The sequence below is a fragment of the Mauremys reevesii genome, linkage group 3 (assembly GCF_016161935.1).
Source record: "Mauremys reevesii isolate NIE-2019 linkage group 3, ASM1616193v1, whole genome shotgun sequence".
Taxonomy (NCBI): domain Eukaryota; kingdom Metazoa; phylum Chordata; order Testudines; family Geoemydidae; genus Mauremys; species Mauremys reevesii.
In genome coordinates this window covers 88146501-88158328 of record NC_052625.1, presented here as the reverse complement: position 1 = coordinate 88158328, position 11828 = coordinate 88146501, and positions in this window count along the sequence as shown.

Here is an 11828-nt window from a genome sequence, read left to right as displayed (position 1 = left end):
CAACATCGATGGTGTGATGGCAGCCCTCAACATCGTTCACGATCCAGATGAGTGGAGACTGTTCATTGATTCATCGAAGACGAGTCTTAAAGCTGTTTTACTGCATAATGGCAATGTTTTGCCATCAATTCCAGTTGGTCATACAGTCCATATGAAGGAAACCTATGACAACATGAAACAACTTTTGAGGTGCATAAACTATGACCAACGTCAGTGGCAGCTTTGTGGTGATTTGAAGGTTGTTGCTCTCTTTCTTGATCTGCAGACTTGATACACAAAGTACTGCTGTTTTCTCTGCGAATGGGATAGTCGTGCAAGAGAGTCCCATTACATCAAGAAAGATTGGCCACTCCGACAGTCATTGGAGCCTGGGAGGAAAAGTGTTCAGCATCCACCACTTGTTGAATCAAGGAAGATTTTGTTATCACCCTTACACATCAAGCTGGGTCTGATGAAGAACTTTGTCAAGGCCATTGACAAAACACAAGCAGCTTTCAAGTACCTCCGTGGAAAATTTCCAAGGTTTAGTGAAGCTAAGATAAAGGAAGGTGTCTTTGTTGGTCCTCAGATTCGTGAACTTCTTCGAGATGATGCATTTGACCATGCACCACGTGGCAAGGAAAAGACGGCATGGAAAGCCTTCCAGTTAGTGGCAATAAATTTTCTTGGAAACAACAAGGCAGACAACTACAGGTTGTTGGTGGAAAACCTCCTCAAGGCATACAAAAGCCTTGGTTGCAACATGTCACTAAAGATACATTTTTTGCACTCTCATCTAGATTTTTTTCCACCGAACTGCGGAGCAGTGAGCGACGAGCACAGCGAGCAATTTCACCAGGACATTGCAACAATGGAGAAACGCTATCAGGGCAAATGGAGCCCATCAATGCTTGCAGACTATTGCTGGACAGTGACAAGAGATGCTCCATTTAATGAATACAAGAGACAAGCCAAGAAGCGCCGAGTAGACACTGAATAGGACTAAACTATGTACATAATAGTTTTTTGCCTTTTGTTTCATAACAAATGTTATTTATGTAACCCTTTTGCTGATTTTTAAAGTGTTACATAAACAGGACAGGTGAAATATTATCATGTAAAGGAACCATAAACACATGAAAAAACCTAGGTTTACAATTTATGATTAAAACTCTACTATCTACACAATATACATAGACATCAAATGTAAAAACTTACATAAGTTAGAAACAGTAGCCAATCAGTTGTTTTAATTGTCATATTTGAATTCAGCACATCAAAATACATAATAAATACCACATTTTATCTTGAAGCAGACGACTTCTCAAAAATTGTAGACCAGTGTTACCAAAGAAACTCTGTACTAAGCAAGCAGGCTTTAGACTTTAAAGATCGTGTATACATCACATCTTTACTCTGCGTCAATTGACTGAGGAAAGATTACCAATGAAGATTTGAACTTTATACATTTCATCAAAGCTTTTAACTGCATTAATAGAGTGTTGCTATGGAAGATCTTGTAACAACATGGGCTTCCTAGAAAGATAGTGTCACTGATTCAGATGCTGTATGAAGGTTGAAAATGCTGTTTAAGAACAGAAAGTGGAAAGACTAACTGGTTTGATATCATCATTGAAGTACAACTGGGATGCATTTTTTCTCTACTGCATTGCGATAGATTATGTGATACAAAAATAACATCAAAGGAAAATACAGGAATTATGTGGAGTAGAAAAAAACATCAAGATCTCAACTTTGCAGAGGACATTGTTCTGGTGGACACAGATGATACTATGAAAAACGCCACTATCAACGTCAAAGGTGAGGCTGCCAAAGTAGGATCAAGAATCAGCCAAAAGAAAATGAAAGTCATGATTGTTGAAAAAGGAGTCAGCACTCATGGTGCATATGTGGCCGATAGTAAAGAATATGGCATGCTTAGCGAGTTTGTATATCTTGGAAGCACAATTGGTGCTGATGGCCAACTCCATAAAGTGGTGCAAGCAAAAATTGGAAAGGCAAGTGGAGCCTTTTTGAGACTGGCAAATATCAGGAAAAATAAGGAGACTCACATAAGAACCAAGATAAAATTATACACAATGCCATTTGTGATACCTACATTGTTCTATGTTTCTGAAACTTGGCAAATGCTAGAAACCCACAACTGGAAATGTAATGCATTCTACCGGAGTTGCTTGTGAAGAATATTTGGTATCAGTTTTAAAAAGCGCTGGCCAGCAGACTGCACAGACAATGATTCACGAAAGAAGACAGTTGTTTGGACATGTATGGGTATCATAAAAAAAAAAACTGTATTCCTAGACAAGCCCTTGACTGGAAACCACCATCTGGAAGAAGAAAAGGAGGAGGACACCAGATGACATTTAAGAAAACCATTGAGAAAGATGCTGCTGTCATGGAAACAGACTATAACAGAGCAAAAATGTGGCATTAGATAGAGGTGGAAAGACAGGGTTGCCTTGTGTGTCACAAGGCACACAAGCATCTAATAAAAAATAGTAAATAAACTTACTTTCCAAAAGGAAAAATATTTTTTACAGAAGGGGAAAAATGTACTTATCCCAAGTGTAAAGTTAAGAGGAATATCCATTCTTATTTCTCATGTTTAAAGGATGGATACATGCTGTAAATTACCCTTTTTAAACTCAATAGAGAAGTCTTACCAATGATTTTTTTGAATGGATAGGTAAAGGATCATATGTAGGACAAGAAGGTAATAGTACCATTCTTCATTACCCTGTTGCAATCACATCCAGAATACTGCATGTTGCTCAGTCTCGACTGCTTAGGGACCATATAGGAAAAAAAGATTAAAGCAATAAAAATATATTAGGAAGAATACAATATAGAAGGAGAGAAAATAGTTAAATGTAATATACAGATCTAAGAGAAAAGAGTGTGATGCCCTTTAAAAAACTAATAAAAATAAACAACTAAAATAATTAGCAATTAGAGGGGTATCAATTTGAAAAAGGAATTAAAATTTATGACTTATGACAATACAAAATGTTTTTGAAACTGCATTTGCAGGAAAAAGAAAAGGTTTAAATAATGATATTCTATTACCTGGATTACTGGGACAGAACAGGGATTGTTTTTCAATATACTGTAGTCATTAGGCTCAGAGCCAATGGACAGCTGGTAGCAAAAACCCTCTAGAACTCCAGAGGCATTTAAGTCTGTTACATATTTTCAAGTTTGTTTGGTGGTTTAGTCAACCCAGAGCTGAATATATTTTAGAAAGTCTTATAACATATGACTGCAGGATGGCATCATTGTACGGTGGCTGAACATTCTTTAAGCTTTTTTTCTTTTGCCAAGTGCATCTTCTGCTTCTGTGCATTTTATCACCCAGCAGTATCCTCCCATATTCAGCACAGCACAAGTAATGAAATGAACAATGTCCTTCAGGACTGAAGCTTATGTGCATTCACTAATTAGCTTCCAAGGCTCCCCATCCTGAGGGAAGCTGGAGGTTGGCCTGGGAGTTAATGGCTTGGAGATGAAATTCATATTAATGTGTATGCAATGTATTTAATATGTATTTCCCTGTATGTTCAAGGAAAAGTTCCAAAGCGATTCTCTCTGTTACTAATAGTGCTTTAGCCCAAGATAAAGCAATTAAGAGGGGAAAATGGACTGTCTTAAAAATGAATTTGGTATATTCCTCTCAAAGGAAATCAGTCACAGCACAAGAAAATACCTTAAGAGTCTAGTTTGCTATTAAGTTCAGTAGAATGGTTCCTGACTGATGTTGGAGGTCAGGGAATGAGGGTGGGGTGGGGTAGAAAGATCAAAACAAAACAGAGGTGAATCAAAGCAGCAACCATAACTACATGTCATGAAGCAGAAGAACTGAAGACGGATTAGTCATGGATCAGTGCTTGTCACATGGAGAGAGAAGGCACTAAAAGCAATGGATCAGATAACAAAAGGATGTTTAGCTTGTCTAACTCCTAGATGGCTCCAAAAGGTGTGGTATTCCTAGACCATGCTATTTCTTTCGCTTTCACTGCACAATGTTTCCAGGTCTCTAGCACGCTACTAGGGGAGTGTAGGCCAAGATTCAAGTAAGTCTGAACTGGGTAATGGTTTCAGATGGAAACTATGAAGACTTATTTGTAGCTGAAGACTTATTTGGAGTTTTCAGGTTCATTAGAAACTGAAACAAGGGATTCAAAGCACCATGAAGCAAAATGGGAGGAAAGACTTGCACGTCAAAACGTCTAATCAGCCTGCTGGTTAGATCTATGTCAATCTCCTTCCGTGCCTGTTATGTACCCTATTGTTCCAGTTTCATACAATTTTCTATACTGGAAATAAAAGAGAAGGGTGTACATTGCCTACTGTGGAAATATTTTATACCACTGTTTTTACTTCCTGCAAGTTTCCTGATTCGAGCAACTAAAACAGTTTAGCAAGAAAGTAACACTACATCTTAAAAAGCTGGTTACTTATTGAACACATCTATTCTTCTCCAAAGTTCCAAATACAGTGCTACAAAGCATTTGGTCGGCTCTCTTCTATGCACCAGGACCAATCTGAATTCAAATACATTGTGATCTGGCAAGCAGTGCATGGTGGGAACTGTAGTCCATGCACAATTATCCAGGGCTATCAATCCTGCACCTTTCACAAGCACTGAATTTCCATTAAAATGAATAATTTTTAAACATACCTGCTGCATTTGTTTGACATTTGTAAAACCTACCTGCTGTCCTCCATCACATGTATGATCACCAACTATTCACAAACCTTTTGCTGGAACAGTTTTCAAACCACGTTTGGTTTGGAGATGTATTACCTGGCTCTTTTGTTTAAATAACAAGGCTAATAAAGGGCATAAACACGTGACAGGAAAACAGATCACAGTATTTAGGGCCAGGCCTTTACTCACACTGAATAGTACCTTACACCGTGAATAGTCTGACTGAAGTCAGGGGGACTACTCAGGCCCAGATCAATCAGTATGCACACTGTACACAGGCATAGGATCCCTGGTTTGAACCCCTTCCCGGCACATTGCAACTAGCAATTGTTGCTGTGAGCACACATGGAAATACATATGGCTGCTTCCACTGTGGTGCACAGGTCTTATGGTCACCGGGCGCACTGCTGGTGCATCACCTGGGTCCCACTCCACATGCTGGGGCCTTCAGTGTGCCAACAGGGCAGCTGAGGATGCTGCTTCTCTCAGTGCCAGAAAGCAGGGTGGACCCAAGGCTCACCAGCAAGGAGTAAGGTGTGGGGACTGGAGTGGGGGGAGGCAGAGTCTCCAGGGAGAAGATGGTAGGGGGCTCCCTGGGCTGAGTTGGCTGGGAGGAGGTGGTTGTAGGGCCTCTTGGGCCATGGGATTAGGCTACAGGTGGTGGTGGTGGTGGGGAATATCTAAAGAGGAGGCTCAGGACAGTGTATGGAGGGGGTATCTGAAAGGAGAAGAGGAGGGTCCAGCTGGTGGTGGTGATGGGGGTTCCTGGAAGAGGAAGAGGAGGGTCTGGTTGCTGTGGGAGCGGTGCCCGAGAGTGGAAGAGGTGGGTTCAACTGGTGGCAAGGGGCAGTGGCTGTTTTTTCTGCCTCTCAGTGGTGGCAACCTTATCTGCCCCGACCAGGTTTGACCCATCTGCCCTGCTCCATCATGACTCATGACAGGTGAGCCAAACTTCAGTGAGTGGAGTTGAAAATTGGTGCATGGAGTCAAAGCACCACTCAGGTTTATACTCTAGGCCGCTGGGTCTCTTCTTGGCACTCTTCTGGGCAGCCACAGCAATCAGAGCCATGTAAGAGGAGGGGGAGCTTCTGGGTGGGGTCCTGTTTCATGGGTCACTTCAGGAAGATAGGCAGCCCCCCCATTTCAACAGTGCACAGGGAGCTAAAATTATTTAATTCAATCTTTTGACTATTTGCAAAGGAAGGCACTATTCAGTGTGAGTAAAGATATAACAATCTGGCCCATAAGGTGTACAAGAACCTAGCTGAAATATTTAATTAGGCTGGGTTTGTGGATAGTCCTGCTGATAAGGTGTCACGGCTGGAAGATGTCTGCAGTAGAATGAACAGGTATGGGAACAACTGTATTGCATAGGAAATGAATTCCAGTTGTTTCTGGTTGAATTCTGCTTCTTTGAAATCTCTCACTGTGGAAGAGAGCTAATTAAGTCCTGAATGTTCTTGACTCTGCTGGATGTTGTTAATTTTTCTCTCAAACAGATACACAGAGGCAAGTTTTAGTATACTCATAAAAGTGCTACAGAAACACAAAGCCATGAGGAGAAGTAATTTTGCAAGCAAGTCGTGCGATGCATTCAGCCCCCATGTTGTACATGGCACTCCAAAAGCCTTCTTTACTGGTCTCATAATTTGAGTGTCGACTTGTGGCAGTGCAGACTAGCAGAAAAAATGTAAAATGGAATATAATCTAATATTTCTAGCCACTATTCACGATAAGCCTACAAAGTGTATTCAACTATCAAACTGAACTTTTCCCACAAAAAACTTTTGTGGTATTAGCTGAAATAGTATGGCTGCCGACCACCCATGATTCCCCTGGAGAATCCAAGAACTAGGCTGCTGCTAGTTGACAGAGCTTCATTTTTCCAATCCTATCACTGCAACTAATCTGTACATCTAAGAGTGGAAGAATCCAAAATTATTCTGGCCCGGACTATGGTCTTGATTAGTTTTGGAGAAGCAGTGTGCAGTGGCAGTCAAAAAAGCAAACAGGATGTTAGGAATCATTCAAAAAGGGATAAAGAATAAGACGGAGAATATCTTATTGCCCTTATATAAATCCATGTTACACCTACATCTTGAATACTGCATACAGATGTGGTCTCCTCATCTCAAAAAAGATATACTGGCATTAGAAAAGGTTCAGACAAGGGCAACTAAAATGATTAGGGGTTTGGAATGGGTCCCATATGAGGAGAGATTAAAGAGGCTAGAACTTTTCAGCTTGGAAAAGAGGAGACTAAGGGGGGGATATGATAGAAGTATATAAAATCATGAGTGGTGTGGAGAAAGGGAATAAGGAAAAGTTACTTGTTCCCATAATATAAGAACTAGGGACCACCAAATGAAATTAATGGACAGCAAGTTTAAAACAAATAAAAGGAATTTCTTCTTCACATACCGCACAGTCAACCTGTGGAACAACTTGAGGAAGCTGTGAAGGCTAGGACTATAACAGGATTTAAAAGAGAACTGGATATATTCATGGAGGGTAAGTCTATTAATGGCTATTAACCAGGATGGGTAAGGAATGGTGTCCTTAGCCTCTGTTTGTCAGAGGGTGGAGATGGATGGCAGGAGAGAGATCACTTGATCATTACCTGTTAGGGTCATTCCCTCTGGGACGCCAGGCATTGGTCACTGTCAGCAGACAGGATACTGGGCTGGATGGACCTTTGGTCTGACCCAGTACGGCCGTTCTTATGTTCTAAATCATGCATAATATATATATATATATATATATATATATAAACAAAAAACCCTGCATTTAAAGACCATTATTAAGGTTGCAAAGTCAAGTATTCAGAGGTTAGGAAATGCCAGAATTAAGGTGGCCTATGCACCTTTCATTTGCTGCCATAGCATATATGCATTATGCTATACTGTTTTTCAACACAACTCCTGACTCATTTAGTGCACAGAATGGTCAGTACTCACTGAATGAGGAGCTACTCATCATTTTGTTTATCCTTATCATTCAGTGAGTGACCCTAGACCTGATTTACTGCACACAGTTCAAAGCCTTCTCTGAAGACAGAATTATGTTTCCTTGTGAGTTTCTCTATGGTGTTCCTTACTGTAGTGACTGAGAGCTTCACAGACAAGAGTGGAGTGGTTTTCGCAATACCCCTATGGAATGGAGGACTGTTATCCCCATTTTACAGTGCGGGAACTGAGTCACAGAGCAATTAAGTTCAAAAGTATCCACTGATTTTGAGTCTGAGACACCTAGGACCTGATTTTTCAGAGCACGCTAGCATTATAGCACTTTATAGATTCAAAGCACAGCTCCCATTGACTTCAGCTGTGATTGCTCAGCACTTCTGCACATCAGACCTCCCAGTCTCAAGTCAGAGAACCAGAAAATAAGGAACACACAACTACTGACCATCTGAAAAAAGTCTGGTTTGACTGTACCTGCCTAGCATCACATAGGAACTCTTGGACAGAAACAGGGATAGAAGCCAGTTCCCAAAACCAACATTGAACTGCCTTATCTGTGAGACCATCCTTTTCCTTCCTACACTCCTCTGCCTCATTCATCACACACCTTTTAGCTCCTGTAACAAATGAAGTAGGAATAGAAAACAGTCTCCTTCACAGCACTGCCAGACTCCATCTGCAGAGCATGCAAATTGGGAGCATCCTGTGCACTATGACAGAAAAGTCTCTGGAAGAAAATAGCACGTGATCATGCAATTAAAGACTGCCTGTGAAGGTATAAGTGGATACCATTCCTCTAGGGTTGGAGGCCTGCAGCTGGCTGGCTGGGTAATTAGCCCCACCCACTGCACCTGGGAAAAGACCTGGCTGATTTAACTGGCTGATCCTCATAAAAGGAGGAGCAGGAAAGGGGCTACAATGCCTGCCAAAGGCTGGAGCAAGAGACAGAAAGGACACGGGGGGAAATCCTGTTATCACAAAAGACTTGAAGTAACAGCCAGGACCTTTTGGGTCGATGAACTTGTGGGGTGAGGGACAGACTTGGGGAAAGGGACTTCCCCTGTACAGACTTTGAGGGGAGAGGCTGTGAAGCTTTGATCCTGTTTTCGTTAAGAAGGCATGAAACAAGCCCCACAGCAATTAATCTGGCTGGAAACTACCTTCCCTGGATTTCCCAGACCTCGACCAGGACCCTGTTGTGCCAGGTGCTGTACAAACACAAAAAAAGAGACAGTCCCTGCTCTGGCTGGAAACTACCTTCCCTGGGCTCCAGGTGGAATTTCCCCAAGGAGGAAGTGGGCTCAGTAGGTACAAACCTAGGTCCAGCTGGAAGAGGGCTCTATTCAGTATCCAGCTGTCCATGTTTACCTCTGATTGGCCCATGATGCCAGCCTCTACTGTCTGCTTTTTAAGTTTGCAAACAAACACATTCATGCTTTTACCCATCCGGCCCCACACACTTGGAAGTGGTTCTCCGTAAACATCCTTAACCCTTTATCCTCCCCTATAAACAAAACTATCCCTTTATCCTCCTTCAAATCCCTCAAAACTCTCCTTTGCTGTGACATCTTCAAAAATGTGGCAACAAGTATTCCCCTGCCAGTATTCTATAATCTGCCTCCTGTTTTAGATTTAGACTGTAATCTCCCTGGGGTAGGAACAGTTTCTTTTTTTGTTTTTGTACAGCACCTGGCACAACAGAGTCCTGGTCCACGACTAGGGCTCCTAGGTGCTATGATTATACAAATAATAAACATTACTGCTAAAACCTTGGAGGCACAGGTCTCCAATGGACTTCCTGCTCTCATTTCCAGTTCCCAGTTCTGGCCCCAGCATGGCCTGCAGTAACCCAGAGCTTCAACTGCAGGGAAAGTCCTGCTCAGCCCTAGGGTGAAGCATGGTCAGTGTAGACAGAATCTTTGGGAATTTTAGATGGAAAAGTTGAAGTCTATACTGAGCATGTGCAAAACAATTTTTATAAGGTTTATAATTTGGGCAGATTTTCACTGGACTAGCAAAAGTCACATCCCCACAAAGGCCACAACCCCTTCTAAATTTCAAGTCCCTGTTCCAAAGTATAGGTATGCTGGAGATTTTAAACAAAGAGATTGTCAGAATTTATCTTGGGCAATGCAAATTATTTTTCACTAGCCTCATCCTTGGAAACAACTGAACAGTTTTGGTTGAACATTTCCAAACAAATTCAACCTGAAGCAGAAGCATGACATGAAAAATGTCAACCCACTTAAAGTTTGGCAATGTTATAAGCAGCAGAAAAGAAGGGTCTTATAGTGAGAAATGTCAGGTAACCTTAATATGATTGCAGTGCTACCACCCCTACTTATAATGCACACATCACACATACACATTGCATATTATTATTGCTACTACTCATAATCAGTCCAGTGTAGGCCACCCACTTTGAATCCCTGAAATATTCCTTTGTGCTTGAAAATGTTTCAAGTGATGGTGTGTTTAGCAGAAGAAGGGTTTTCTACATTTTCAGATGAGTAAGACAGGTTGTTTTTGAAACATGGAACTGACACCCTGAGGCTTTAACCACTTTTTGAAAATTCTTTCCATGCTTATTGGACATGTCACTTCAGGATTTCAAAAATAGCTTATCTAGGAATGTCACAATTCCTTGATTTAGTCTTGGAGGTATATTCATTACAGATTTGCTCATGGACAGTTCCAGCAGAGCTCAAGAACTCATGCCTGGGGCAGGAGAGAGGGACAATGGATACTGGCACAATCACCTGTGTGGATGTACACAAACTCATAGACTGTTTCTTCTCCTCCCTCACACCCTTCCACTTGCACAGTAGGAGGGTTCAGATGGAGAGGAGAGCAGGATTCATAGATTCCAAGGCCAGACGGGACCATTGAGGTGATATAGTCCTGTAAACATAGGCCATAGAACTTCCCCAAAATAATTCCTAGAGCAGATCTTTTAGAAAACCATCCGATCTTGATTTTAAAATGGTCAGTGATGGAGAATCCACCATGACCATTGGCAAATTGTTCCAATAGTTAATTACCCTGGCTGTTAAAAATTTACACCTTTATTTTCAGTCTGAATTTCTTTAACTTCAGATTCTACCCATTGGATCATGCCATGTCTTTCTCTGATAGGCTGAAGAGTCCAGTAGTAAATATTTGCTCCCCATGCAGGCACTTACAGACTGTAATCAAGTCACCCCTTAGCCATTTAGAGAACTGAGAGGTCCTGCACTGCTCCTGGAGGGCTTCTGGCATTGCTGTTCTAGAATAGTGGGGTGTAGGAGGCTAAGACCAGGAAGGCATGGGGATGGTGACATGGCTGGTGGAGCCACCACTGCATGACCCACTGGTTTGCTAACTTTAACATGTCATAACTTCATTAGTGCTTAACCAAAATTCTTGAAACTTTGCTTTCTTAGCAGAATATAGTGAGGCTTAGAAAAAAATCAATACTGCAAGATTGGACCCTTCACAGGGACTAGGGGCAAGAAAATTTGAAAAGAGGGCCAGATTCTCAGCTGATGTAGATCAGGATAGCTCATCTTTGGGTTGGAATGCTTACTTCTCTTCTCAGTTCCCTTCCCTTGCTGCAGCCCATCCACCTCTTCAGATCCCCTTTGGCCCATATGGTTGGTATTATCAGCACTCCCTCCACTGAAGACCGACGGACCCCAGAAGCCTGGACCTGAAGAACTGCTGTAGCTGTAACATGCTGAAATAAGAGGGTGTATGTTAGGCTATTTTTTTTAAAAACAGAAAGATAGCAATGTATTTAAAATGTACTGCTGAGCACATCCTGACTGAGGGCTGTCATGGCCTGCCTCTATTTTGCAGATCACTAATGAAACTAATGGTTTGGCAGGGAGCACATTTTAATATAATAACAATAATCCAAGCCATGCAAGAGATTTGACAACCAATGCACCACAACATTATATAAATACCTTTGTTTTTCTTTTCCAGAAAAGGTAAAGGTCAAATCAGTAAAAGGTCAAGCTGACTGGTATGGATTATTATAATACTGTCCTCACCATGCCTCAAAATCAATAGTGGGTGTCATCATCCATTTTCTTGAACCACAGGCACTAACACGGTTGCTCTAAGAAAGGAGTAAAACTATATCAAATTCCTGCATAGTCCCATTTTATTAAATT